Here is a 15,130-nt window from a genome sequence, read left to right as displayed (position 1 = left end):
AAACAGGTTAGTGTATACTTCATCGAATTCAATTATTTATTGGATTACATAGACATACATGAATACTACTACTATCCCTACTTTTCAATATCTTTACAGAGATTCCTAATCCATTACGACTGAAGAGTTCCCTGATAATTTTCATTTTTAATACTCATGGTGCACTTTGTTTTTTCTATTTAGTTTTCAGGCAGTAACAATTATATTCGAATTAAATTTTTGTTTAGAAAATGTTGAAAAAATAATTGTGTTCGATTTCTTTATTTTAGCTCGTCCTCACATTAGCAGCAGCGGGAGAGGTCCTTGAATTTGAACATCGAGATCTCCACCCTGGTAATATTCTCATTGGGCACAACGATGAGTCAATTGGACAATAGATGGGAAAGAATATAAAGTTGGTTCTAATGGAATCTCCATAACTGTGATTGACTTTACACTCTCCCGTCTCCTAACTCGTAAGTAAACTCTTTTTCCTCAATCGCAAAATCATATCAAAATTACAGTTTCATAGTTGACATCAGACCAATCTTTATTACATAACAAAAACAAATGTTCTAAATTCATGAAATTTAACTTTATCGGTAATAGACAAGTCTTGTTTGAAAGAATTGTAATGTAGAGTACAGGGAGGTTGAGTCCCCCCCTGAAGGTTCAGCCCCCCCTGAGATTTAGCCCCACCATAACCTAGGTGTATACTTCATCGAATTCAATAGTTTGTTGGATTACATAGACGTACATAATAGCTCTGCTTTCACACCTTGTGCTATAAAAATGTACCAAATGTTGTTGAATATTTAACCGTAATTTTAATCAGCTACAACGCGGAGCAGAATGTCAATTTTAAAAGAATCATCTGAAGCTCAATTTGAATGCGAATCACCATTCGAATATCGAGATGCTTGTCCGTTTCCCGACGACCCATATTGGGAATTGGGATATTCTGTAATTTTTTTTTTTTTGAATCCTTGTCATTTACATTTAGAAGCAATTATTTTCTTTAGCATATATGATATGCACACTTCTTATTCTTAAATGACCATCATAAAATGCAAGTATTGTTTTTATCAACGACATCGTATACGATGAATCACTGGAATTAGGAGAAAATGTATTTATGAAATATTAAAACCTGTTCTATTGTGCCGTTTTATTTCTTGTAGAAAAATGTCAAACTGAAATGGTTTTGTGCAACTGAAAGCGTAAGGTTGTGATTGCAATATATTTCTATAGAGCATCAGTTTGGAGTGGAAAGTATCACCTTTTCTTGAGAAGGTTGTGGAGTGATTTGGCGGAGAACAATGAGTCGTATAATGTGGATCCGGGTATATTATATTCCATTCATTTTAAGTATTCGCTCGTTCTTTGCTACATATGGAGACCCCACTTCAGTTAAGTGACGCCAGTATATTCTGCACGTGGCAACAAAACGTGTGCATATTCAAAGCAAATGAATTTTAAATCACTTACAATATTTGGCTCATGGGTCAAAGTGTATAACAGTATAAATTTTAAATATATAACTTTGAACGAGAAAATTTGAACAGATTGGAAGTGAGAAAGCTAGTCGCAAGAAGAGTGTGTTTGCAACCGGGTGCCTGTTTAAGTGTAGTGAAACTTTCTTGAATGGTTGTCATACAATACGACTGGCACTCTTTTTTCATTCCATATCAACCATTTATTTTTCTTGAAACTGTTCAATACAAAAGATTATGTCTGATCTTGTTTTGTATTTTCCCATAGTCATTTCATCTACAGATTAAGATTATATTGTTATATTTTTGCTGCTTTATTTCAGAAATATATAATAACAGCGTGGAATACAGGAAGGGAATGGGAATATGAGTTTGATGTCTGTGGCGATGTGTATAAGGTTCCGAGTAATGCTTGGGTGATAGCCATTATCAATTTCACACTTTCATGGCTGCAAAGTGGTGAGTAAATTTTACTTATTTAATATTTTTTTTTAAGTTTATCCTTACTATTTTCAGAGGATTGTGTAATATTTACGGATCTTTCTAAAGAAAAGACGCTGTTTGATGGTGGTCACTCCATGACACAGCTGATGAGAGCTGTCCGCGACGATAACGGGTAGGGAAGTAGTTTCTTGTTGTTAGCAATAAATTCAACAGTTGTGCTATACCCTATGCCGGGTGTATAAATAATAACCTATAGTGGAGGAAACTTTTTGTAAAATTTGAAAAGTATTGTAAGTATTTTTTCGATGGTAAAAATGTTAAGAAAAAGTTAAAACTTCGTGGACTCTGAAACGTCTAATTGCTTAGGAAAATAGACAAAAATACTCAACAAATGGCGAAAATAAGAACATCCTGAAAGGTTTTTTAGGTTTAATACTCAAAAAATTTGAGAACATCTAAAGGCTTCAGAATTTTTGTATGTTCTTATAAAAAACGTGTACAATATGTGTCTTTGTTTCAATGCAACGAAGTAATCAGTTCCGACCAATTAGTTTCCATTATTGACGACTTCACAATTTCAGAGCATTTAAATGAACTCCTCCTTACCTCTTTAATTGTATTTTTGTTTACTTATTGATTTATTTACTTATTTCAAGTTTCGGTGAATTCTACTCGGGTAAGTTATGGCCTGTCTGAAAAACTGAAAATTACAATGTCAGAGCATTTGAATGAAATCCTCCTTACCAATTAAGAAAACTTAAAAAGCGTAGAAGCAGCAAAATGATAAGACAGAAGATTGAAGCTTCAGTAGAAATTTTCTTTATTTTACTTGACTTTATATGCACATCTTTTTTGCAACCAAGTAAAGATACCTTCAGATTATGGTCTTTTTAAAGCATATATTATTGTTGATTTCAATTCTTAACTTCTTCTTTTTGTCATTTCAGAAATGATTGGAAAACTTTCAACCCAAAATCAAACGTCAGGTGGATTTTGTTTTTATTGGAGGAGCTGATCAAACGGTGTGGCAATACGGTGAAGTTGAAAGGTCTTTTGAGCAGACTCTAGCTATACGATTTATGCTAACAGATTCATTTTTTAATTTGTTTACTTTTTTTTTCATTCTTTTATTTGTATTTTTATTTACTTATTGATTGATTTACTTATCTTAAGTTTCGGTACTCGGGTAAGTAATGGCAAAGTCATTTCATCTACAGATTTAAATTATATTTTTATATTTGCTGCTTTATTTCAGAAGTATAAAAACAGCCAAGAATATGTTGTCATTGAGCTGTGTCATGGAGGGGATATGCTGAAGGCAGTGAATAAGAAGTTTTACACAATGACAAACATTGTCAGTGCCAACAAACAGGTATTCTCCTTATAATTTCTTACAACTGAGTTTATTGGTACTTTTCAAATGGTTTGGGAAACTCGTCTTTGCAATTGAATCAGTGTCAAGTCGGTGTATAAATGTCAAATCGAGTCAGTGTATATTGTCAAATTATCAACATCTTTTAATCTCTTTAACGCTTTATATTTTCAGCTCGTCCTCACTTTGGCTGCAGTGGAAGACTACATCGAGTTTGAACATCGGGACCGTCACATGGGGAATGTGCTGGCAGGCCATGATCCCAACAAGCCAATTCTCGAGTTTGATGTCTGTGGCGATGTGTATCAGGTTCCGAGTAATGGTTGGGTGATAGCCATTATCGATTTCACACCTTGCTGGCTGCAAAGTGGTGAGTAAATTTTATCTATTTATATTATTTTTTAAAGTTTATCCTTACTATTTTCAGAGGATTGTGTAATATTTACGTATATTTACAGTTGTGCTATACCCTATACTGGGTGTATAAATAATAGCCTATAGTGGAGGAAACTTTTTGTAAAATTTGAAAAGTATTGCAAGTATTTTTTCGATGGTAGAAATGTTAAGAAAAAGTTAAAAGCTTCGTGGACTCTGAAACATCTAATTGCTTAGGAAAATAGACAAAAATACTCAACAAATGGCGATAATAAGAGCATGCTAAGAAGTTTTTTGAACTTAAAACTGAAAAAGTTAGGAATATCTGCAGGCTTCAGAGTTTTTGGATGTTCTTTTAAAAAACGTGTAAAATATTTGTCTTTGTTTCAATGCAATGAAGTAATCAGTTCCGACCAACTAGTTTTCATTGTATTATTGACAACTTCACAATTTCAAAGATTTAAATGAACTCCTCCTTACCTCGTTATTTGTATTTTTATTTACTCAATAATTTACTTGTTTTTACAATTTGTCATCTATTTGTATTTTTATTTACTTTTTGATTTATTTACTTGTTTCAAGTTTCGGTGAACTCTACTCGGGTAAGTTATGGCATGTCTGAAAAACTGAAAATTACAATTTCATTTAGAGAAGATTTTTTCAGAGACAAGATTCACGCTAAGGTATATACCTATTTTGTTTAATTTTATTTATTTTGATTTAATTTAAATCAATTTTTTATTTTAATTTTAAGACAATAACCAATACCTTTTAATTTCTCTTCTATAATTGGTTTAATGCCTTATAATTTTTTACGATTAGGGCTGTCATTCAGGTTCAATTACAATGATTCTTTTTCTCAAGATCTCAGAAGAATATGAAATTCCACGTGTTGTGGTGGAAAAGTACGTTTCCCTTTGCGATCGATGCAATTCTTTACCAACGAGTGGTAAATACTTCATGGATTCATTGCAAGTGCCTTTTACATCATCATTACTAGTTAATTGTCTTGTGTTCATTGAAAAGACCGGATTTGGTAGAAATACTAAATGCTATTTGGGCTTTTAAATTTTTGAATGGTGGTAGTCGGCCAACGGGAGATTCCTTACTACCCTTCTTAAAAGAAGAGATTGAGAGATGCATTTAAAAAACTTTGTGTGAGTATTAAGATTCTTCTTTTTTTAATTATTGATGATTAATGAATGATTACACACCATTTAAGTAAACATTGTCGGGTGATAGTGACTTATTCATAGAAATGAAAGATTTTTTGATTTGTTTAGTTCTAGGTTTCTTGCACTAAAAAAATTGACCAAATTGTACCCACTTCTGAGATGATACATTCTTTTGATGAGTTACAGAGAGGTAAAAAATTGAACGTTTGCACAATATAAATACATGTTTTCCTTTTTTATACTATATTCTAATTTTAAAAATTATTTTAAAAATCTAAAATGAATCTGTTCAAAAATCTTCCTAGGTACTACTTTCAATTTCGATTCTTATTTATCCTTCAAAATTTTAATTCTTATTTTAAACCAGCTTGTATGGAACACCCTAGAGGTCAAAATACAACATAAATCATAGAGGTCAAACTGTCAAAAGGTCATAGAGGGCATAGAGGTCAAAATACAACAATGATTGAAACCTTTAAGGATATAGGAAAAGCAAAATTCTTTATGATCAGCTTTAACTAATACCCGTCTTAAAATATTGGCAATTTTCCAAATTAGGGTGATGTCAAAACACCTTATGGAAAGTTTGGCTTGAAAGTTCCATTCCCTCCTTTTGGAAGTATAATCTTAAAATTCAGAAGCTGGTCTGAGGTGTCGTCTTCACCTATATAGGTGAACTTTACAAAATGCAGTCTTATTAAACATTCTTAACCTGTTATCATTTTCAGGTAAATTCCACTGAATAACTAGATGCGAGGTTGCTTACTCTATGTGAACAGGATATTTCAGCTAAACTCTCAAAAGTATTAACTAAGAAGTAAGTATAGGATAGTAAGTTTTCAACATTTTTTTATTGTCTGGTTTTACATTTAATTTTAATATAGATTTATAATGATGTCGTTTTAAGATTTAAATAATACTAACATGTTTCACATTTCCTTTCCGTGATAATTTTAGAATCTCCTTAAATCATACTAATTTTAATAGTTTTGTCAAAAAGAAGATTGGAGAGTGGTCCTTTGGGGAAGTCTTTATGAAAAGGAAAATGGGGAGAAAAGCGTTATCAAGATTATACCAATTGGTTCGGAAAACGGGAAGACGAAGAAGGATGTCCTCATAGCAGAGATTGCGATCAATAAGTAAAACATTTTCATCTGCCATAATGCTTCACTTCCACATATTTTACAACAAAGCTCAGAACCCTCTTTGATGGGGCTCAAAATTTTAACAAACCAATTTAGTAAACATTGCTTACGATGAATCGCTGGGATTAGGAAAAAATTTATTTATGAAATGTTAAAACCTGTTCTATTGTGCCGTTTTATTTCTTGTAGAAAAATGTCAAACTGGAATGGTTTTGTGCAACTGAAAGCGTAAGGTTGTGATTGCAATATATTTCTATAGAGCATCAGTTTGGAGTGGAAAGTATCACCTTTTTTTGAGAAGGTTGTGGAGTGATTTGGCGAAGAACAATGAGTCGTATAATGTGGATCCGGGTATATTATATTCCATTCATTTTAAGTATTCGCTCGTTCTTTGCTACATATGGAGACCGCACTTCAGTTAAGTTACGCCAGTATATTCTGCACGTGGCACCAAAAACGTGTGCATATTCAAAGCAAATGAATTTTAAATCACTTACAATATTTGGCTCATGAGTCAAATTCAGTATAGACAGTATAGATTTGAAATATATAAATTTGAACGAAAAAATTTGACAGTTAACATTCAAAAATCAGATTGGAAGCGAGAAAGCTAGTCGCAAGAAGAGTGTATTTGCAACCGGGTGCCTGTTTAAGTGTAGTGAAACTTTCTTGAATGGTTGTCATACAATACGACTGGCACTCTTTTTTTTCATTCCATTTCTACCATTTATTTTTTTTGAAACTATTCAATACAAAAGATTATTATGTCTGATCTTGTTTTGTATTTTCTCATATTCATTTCATCTACAGATTAAAATTATATTGTTATTTTTGCTGCTTTATTTCAGAAATATATAAAAAAGGCGTGGAACACAGGAAGGGAATATGCGAATGCAGTGATTAAGAAGTTTTACACAATGACAAACATTGCCAGTGCCATCAAACAGGTATCCTTCTTGTAATATCTTGTAACTCAGTTTATTGGTACTTTTCAAATGCTTTGGGAAACTCCTCTTTGCAATTGAGTCAGTGTCGAGTCGGTGTATAAATGTCAAATCGAGTCAGTGTATATTGTCATCAAATTATCAACATCTTTTAATCTCTTTAACGCTTTATATTTATAGCTCATCCTCACTTTGGCTGCAGTGGAAGACTACATCGAGTTTGAACATCAGGACTGTCACATGGGCAATGTGCTGGCAGGCCATGATCCCAACAAGCCAATTTTCGAGTTTGATGTCTGTGGCGATGTGTATAAGGTTCCGAGTAATGGTTGGGTGATAACCATTATAGATTTCACACTTTGCTGGCTGCAAAGTGGTGTGTAAATTTTATCTATTTATATTATTTTTTAAAGTTTATCCTTACTATTTTCAGAGGATTTTGTAATATTTACGTATACCGGGTGTATAAATAATAGCCTATAGTAGAGGAAACTTTTTATAAAATTTGAAAAGTATTGCAAGTATTTTTTCGATGATAAAAATGTTAAGAAAAAGTTCAAAGCTTCGTGGACTCTGAAACATCTAATTGCTTAGGAAAATAGACAAAAATACTCAACAAATGGCGAAAATAAGAGCATGCTAAGAAGTTTTTTGAACTTAAAACTGAAAAAGTTAAGCCTATCTACAGGCTTCAGAGTTTTTGGATGTTCTTATAAAAAGCGTGTACAGTATTTGTCTTTGTTTCAATGCAATGAAGTAATCAGTTTCGAACAACTAGTTTTCATTGTATTATTGACGACTTCACAATTTCAAAAATTTAAATGAACTCCTCCTTACCTCGTTATTTGTATTTTTATTTACCAAATAATTTACTTGTTTTTACAATCTGTCATGTATTTGTATTTTCATTTACTTATTAATTTATTTACGTGTTTTTACTTATTGATTTATTTACTTATTTCAAGTTTCGGTGAACTTTACTCGGATTAGTTATTGCATGTCTGAAAAACTGAAAATTACAATTTCAGAGCATTTGAATGAACTCCTCCTTACCCATTAAGTAAACTTAAAAAGCGTAGAAGCAGCAAAATGATAAGACAGAAGATCGAACCTTCAGTAGAAATTTTCGTTATTTTACTTGACTTTATCTGCACATCTTTTTTGCAACCAAGTAAAGATACCTTCAGATTATGGTCTTTTAAACCTTTCCGCCCCGAAAGACGTATCTGATACGTTCGCCATACGTTCCGAAAGACGTATCTGATACGTTTTTAAGGTGACCTTTATATTTGGTCGGATTACGCCCCAACCGTCAGAGGTACGGTAAAACTGATTAAAAAATCGGAATCAGCGTGAAATTTCCGATAAGAAACAATCGGGGTTTGTTTTGGTATGACGCAACATTTTTCAAAAATAGAAATGGTAGACCAAGCTGTGTTGCGTGATTTTGTGAAACTGGAGGAGGCAGAAAGTTAGCTATGAAAGAAAGGGTTTATAAAAGTGTTTTAGAGTTTTATTTGGCTTTTCAAAAGTATGGAATTGTATTACCTAACTATAAAGAAACCTTCTAAAGAAAAAAGTAAGTGTTTTTATCAATTTTTCAGTTCTCTATAATTTTTTGAAGTTTTGCACCAAAAAATGACTTTGTCGCGACATTGTTTTTTCATATACCTTTTGTATGGCTTCATAATTTCTGTCCAAAATTGTTTGAAGTACTCAGTTAAACATATTTAGAAAGGGAAAGGTAGGGCTTTCCAAAAATATAAGGGTTTTTTTCTGAAGTTAATTTTTCAAAAAGTTATAACGGTTATCGTGAAAATTGCATTTTCATCAAAAAACGTTGCGCGCAGACGGGCTGAAGATATAAAAATGTTGCGCGCTGGAAAGGTTAAGGCATAGTTTAAAATTGATTATTACTCTTAACTTCTTCTTTTTGTCATTTCATAAATGATTGGAAAACTTTCAATCCACAATCAAACGTGAGGTGGATTTTGTTTTTATTGGAGGAGCTGATCAAACGGTGTGGCAATACGGTGAAGTTGAAAGGTCTTTTGAGCAGACTCGAGCTATACGAATCGTGCTATCAGATTTATTTATTAATTTATTTACTTGTTTTTACATTCTTTTATTTGTATTTTTATTTACTTATTGATTTATTTACTTATTTCAAGTTTTGGTGAACTTTACTCGGGTAAGTTATTGAGTCTAGGTAATGTTCTAGTTGGTGAGTTGGGGAGTTGCTAGTTTCGAGTTGGGGAGTTCGTAAAACTTTACGGCGACCGAAAATCTTCTAATTTAAACTAATGTAGCCCAAAAGTACAAATTTTAAATTAGCCAGTGCCAAACATATTATTGACTTTAAGATCATGAAAATGGTAAGGTGCTGGCTAGCAAAGCCAAAATACTTAGTACTGTTATGTCATTGTCATAATGCTGACAACATGACACGTTCTTGTAAAAATATTGACAAAAACTTTAAATACAATGATTGTCAAACAAATTCCCCAAAAAATATTGATCATACTGCAAGTGATGCCTGTTGTATAAAACGATATAAGTTGACAGTCTTGACAGTCATCTTAGCCTCAAAAAATTCGTGGAGATAGCTTATAGAGCTAGAAAAATAATGACACTTTCTTTTGTCATTTTATCATTGGAATTGACACTTTTTAATAAAAATTTTGATCACATTATAAAATAAAATGGTTCTAAAGTCACTTTAATCAAGAATTATATTTATACTCAATGTGATGCAGGAAATATAAATGGATATGAATTGACAGTAGAAAATAGCTTTCCATGCTCTCAGCCCACGTGTTTAAGGCAAATAAGCATATTACAGGTGGTATATGTATTATACGTATTACATGTGTTATATATTACTCTCATATTACATTTACTTTCAAAATCGTACTTTTGATGTATGTTATTCTTTTTCGGTAGCCGGTAATTTTTAACTCCCCAACTCGCGACTAGAATAGTTTCCAAACTCTAAGTTATTGCATGTCTGAAAAACTGAAAATTACAATTTCAGAGCATATTTGAGTGAACTCCTCCTTACCCATTAAGTAAACTTAAAAAGCGTAGAAGCAGCAAAATGATAAGACAGAAGATTGAAGCTTCAGTAGAAATTTTCGTCATTTTATTTAGCATATCTTTTTGGAGGCCCGGAATTCCCGAGTTATTTTTTCCGAGTTAAAAAAACCGAGGTAAAAAAAACCGAGTTTTTTTTTTTTTTTTTTTTTTTTTTTTTTTTTTATTTTTTTTTTTTTTTTTTTTTTTTTTTTGGTTTTTGGCGAGTTACCCGATAGGGTTTTTCATTTTTTAACTCGGGAATTTTTGCTTCCTTTAACTTTCCGAGTTATTTTTCATTTTTTAACTCGGGAATTTTTGCTTCCTTTAACTTTCCGAGTTATTTTTCATTTTTTAACTCGGGAATTTTTTCTTCCTTTAACTTTCCGAGTTATTTTTCATTTTTTAACTCGGGAATTTTTTCTTCCTTTAGCTTTCCGAGTTATTTTTGAATTTTCAACTCGGGAATTTTTGCTTCCTTTAGCTTTCCGAGTTATTTTTCTTCATAAAAAAACACCAGCTTTAATCTATTGATCCCATACCAACCTAAATCAAAGACATAACCATCCATTACCAACTAGAAAAACCTTAACCTGCTTAATAAAATGAAAAATCAACAAACCAGTGAATAATTGAAAAGCAAGAACTGAAGTTAAAACCTGCTAGATAAACAAAGTGTAAGCCTTTCAAAAATGTTACAGCATAAATACTGTGTAAATCTCAAAAAATACAGCAGGTAAGTGATGAGATAAGGCTATTTCAAAATTTATATTTCCTCCCTATTTCATTAAAGAATACTGTAAGTGACATGACAAGATTCTCAGAAAAATTCACTGAGTCCTTCCCCCTTCGCTGTAAAAATTTTGAATGAATCACCAACAACGATTATTGAATCTTATTCACAGACTATTCGTAGATTTTTATGAGAGATGTTAAAAAATAAATAAATAAAACTGTCCAGAGTGCACACACTCACCAAATCAACTTACAGAAAAACATTCGAAAGTTTCCCGCGCGCGTGTGACCTTTGCAAAACATTCGAATTATGAATCGAATCTTTTTGTGTCATAAGGCTCTAATTAGACTTGCGGTTAAAAAACGTTCCGGGGGTCAAATACGCTACTTTTTCAAAGTGGAATGTCTTTAAATGTTGACCTGAGGGTATATTGTTATTCGAATGTTTGCCCCCGACTTTTTATAAAAACAATTCGAACGTCAAACCCCATTCTGCGCAATGTGAAGTGAAAGATACTGGACACTTGTTCGAAACTGAAAAACGTGCGATGCAAAAATAAGAAGAGAAAACGTGTTGTGTTCATTTCATAATCTTGACTTAAAGTTTGTCGCCATTGCACCATAAAGTTTGCCATGTCGATTGAAAAGAAATTTAAAGAGAGATGAAAAATAACTCGGAAAGCTAAAGGAAGCAAAAATTCCCGAGTTAAAAAATGGAAAATAACTCGGAATGTTAAAGGAAGCAAAAATTCCCGAGTTAAAAAATGGAAAAATACTCGGAAAGTTAAAGGAAAGCAAAAATTCCCGAGTTAAAAAGGAAAAAATGACTCGGAAAGTTAAAGGAAGCAAAAATTCCCGAGTTAAAAAATGAAAAATGACGTCACTAAATTCCAAAAATGACGTCATAACTCGGGATAACTCGGTTTTATTTTAACTCGGTTTTTTTAACTCGGAAAAAATAACTCGGGAATTCCGGGCCTCATCTTTTTGCGACTAAGTAAGGGTCTTTTTAAAGCATACGTTATAATTGACTATAATTCTTAACTTCTTCCTTTTGTCATTTCAGAAATGATTGGAAAACTTTTAACCCGAAATCAAACGTCAAGTGGATTGTGTTATTATTGGAGGAGCTGATTGAACGGTGTGGCAGTACGGTCAAGTCTTTTTAACAGACTCGAGCGATGCGAACCGTCGTTTACTTACTAGAAAAGTGCAAATTTGCTAGAAGCATTTAATATTTTATTTTAGGATTCATCTCTTTGGAGAAGGGTTATGAGATTTAGTGAGGTGAAAGGAGTCATTCAGCAGTATCATATGGAGAATAACAACCATTTAAAAAATAGAGACAAGCTGCACACAAAGGTGTAAAAACCAAATTTATCGTTTACTTCTGTAGAATGACATCCTTAATCATAAACAATATCTAGGGTGTTATATTCCTTATTTTCTTTTCTTGACTGTGTTTATTAATTTCTGTAACGTAATTTAAAATTACTTATATATTTATATCTACCTAGTAAATCACTTCAGTGTCGATTTAGGTATACGATCGGTTTTTCTTCTTTCTCTCGGATATATCTTGTCTTCTTTCTTGTTTGTCTGTTGGTTTATTTGTGAAGTATGTATACCCCAAGGTCAGCGTCTTCTCAAAAGTCTAAATTTGATGCCACGAAGATAGGAGTCCAGTTTTTCTGTTGGTTTTTTAAAGACATTATTAAGCCGTATGGGGCGGCAATGTTGGAGAACAGTACTTTTGATGCGAAGTTGCAACGGATAAATCATGAATTTTTTCATAGGCCGAGGATGGCGTTGTCCATGGTGAGCGAGACATATTTGGAGAATTTGGAAAACACAAAGAAGATTAGGGAGAGTATGCCATTGTTTGATGAGTTTTTTAGGATTATGAGTGACTATGAGGATGATTTTAGGCAGTTGAACAAAAATAATACGGAGAATGTGGATGATTTTGACGGTGCGGCTGAGAGAGTTTGTAAGTTTTTGGCGGATCCAGGGCAATTTATTACAGGATTTTTGGGATTGATTACTGAACAGGCTGTCTATGTGGACTAACTCTATGGTTTATTTGGTAGGAAATATTAAGGAGAAAAGGATTTTTCATATGTTTCATGAGAACGCACCTATTCCAAATTTAAGAAGGAAGCGTTCTCTGAAAAATTTGATTAAGGATGTTACCCAAGGTGTTGCCAGTATGTCTCTTAAGTCTAGACCGTCTTCGGGTTTAACTGCAAAGGATTTGTTACAGCTTGTGCGGAATGAGGGAAGTGAGAAGTCTGATGGTTGTGAAGCGGGTTTTAGTGGGTATACGGCCAAGAGAGAGTTGTATCCTAAGTCGCCTAAACGTAAAAGGAAATTGATGTTGTCCTTCTGATTCGGAGTCTGACTCTGACGAGCCATTGAAGAAGTTATTGAAGTTGAAGGAAGATTTGGACGTAGGGGCAAACGTAGAGGTTGAAAATGACGAGGACAGGGGAAAGAGAAAAAAGAAAAAGGCCTTCAGGGTTGTCAGTGCGAGTGAGTCTCCGATCGAGGAGATCAAAGACACTGCAAAAAAAAACAAAAAAGAAAAATAAACATATCTAATATTTCTTTTAACCTTTCACTAACCATTGTGTGTTTTCCTTAACGACTGTTCTATTGTACATTTTCTTAAAAGTTCTTATTCTTCGCGTTATGTTTTGATACTAATCATTGTGTGTTTTTCTAACCACTGTTCCATTGTACATTTTCTTAAAAGTTATTCTTCGCGTTAATTTTTGATACTAACCATTGCCTGTCTTTCTAACCACTAAATGTACATATTTTTATAGTTCTTATTCATTGCGTTATTTATCTTGTGTCTTATATTTCATTGTTATATATTACTAACAGTTCGTTGCTTCTAATAACGACTGTACATACGTTGTAGTTTCAGATTATTATATTACTAACTATTTGTTACATAAGCTAACCATCTGTATAAATATGTACATGATGTTTGTTAAATTACTAGTTATTAGAGCGAATTGTTACAATGCCGGACAAAAGGTTGTAGACAAATGAAATTTCAGTGAAAAATGATGAGAAATAGAGCAAAATGACTCTTCTATGTGTCTGAAAGGGGATGGAAGTTAAGAAAAACACTTCTGAAGTCGTTGCATTGCTTTTGAATTGCTTTTGAGGGAACCACAAGCAAAAAATCAGCGTTTTGATACTGGTGTAAGCCAGTTAATCAAGCCCTTGTGGTTTGCCCTTGCGGTTAGACTGCAGTGGGTGACTTTCAAAGACTGAACAGCTTTGAATGGGTTTGGAAAGCACCCAAAGCCTCTTGGGAACTTGTTTTTGATCGATATTGAAGTATTTTGCAAATATTGCAGAAGTCTACCAACCTTTTGTCCAGCATTGTATTTTATTCATTTGTATGTTTTACTTATTGAATCATTTGCTTAACTTTTAGTTTTCCGGCATTCTAATTGGCACTTAACATAGATTATGCGTTAAGTTGATAACGCTTTTTTAACATCAGCGAATGATGTTACATTACATTATGTTATATTATGGGTTATACACTGTCTGTAAAAAACACCGTCAAATTTGAATGTGACGTGCATTTGAAAATCCGACGATTTCGCTGGCCCATACATTGCGAGCTTCCCAAAGATTATCTCATTTATTTGTATTTTTATTTTTTTAATTTACTTGTTTTTAGTTTCGGTAAACTCTATCCATTCACCTACCCATAAATGAAATTCAAGATGTTATCTATTAAGACATAATTGAGAAGAAAGGAGAAAATAGATCACAAAGCTACGCAGCAGTTGCGCCGAGGCAAATCAAGAAGAACACAGAAAACGTATGGGAAGGGAAAAACAGGAGGAACAACAGATTCAATCCAAGACATGCAATTTAATTTTTCATGGTGTTGACGAATCCACTGAAGATTCAGGAGTCAGGAAACGTTATTGAAAAATAAAAGTCCGATTTGCAAACGAAGAAGACAAGAATTGAGTGTTAAAGGCAATCACTAAAAAAGGAAAATTGCCCTTCCGGTAAGAGGACTAACACCATATTATCTTTGAATTGATTTAGATGGTAAATGATTTAGATGGTGTGGGGGCAAATGTAGAAATAAAAATCCAAGAGGACAGGGGAATACGGAAAAAAAAGAAGGCCGCCAGAAAAGTGATTCAATGCCATTTAGAGGATCGGCAAAAAAACCTTCTTTATGAAAATATGTTTGTCCGAGAAAGAGTAGCTGAACTAGCTAAGCAATATGACCAGAACATGATCTTAGCATCAAAGATTTTGGCAAAGATGTGAGAGTCCCAAATTAAAGCTTGGTAACAATAATTGATTTTACATAGAGATGTGAAGTTCTCCTTCAATTAAACTATTTATA

This window comes from Clytia hemisphaerica, unplaced genomic scaffold (genome assembly GCF_902728285.1).
Source record: "Clytia hemisphaerica strain Z4C2 unplaced genomic scaffold, Clytia hemisphaerica genome assembly, whole genome shotgun sequence".
Taxonomy (NCBI): domain Eukaryota; kingdom Metazoa; phylum Cnidaria; class Hydrozoa; order Leptothecata; family Clytiidae; genus Clytia; species Clytia hemisphaerica.
Note: the sequence above shows the minus strand (reverse complement) of the source record.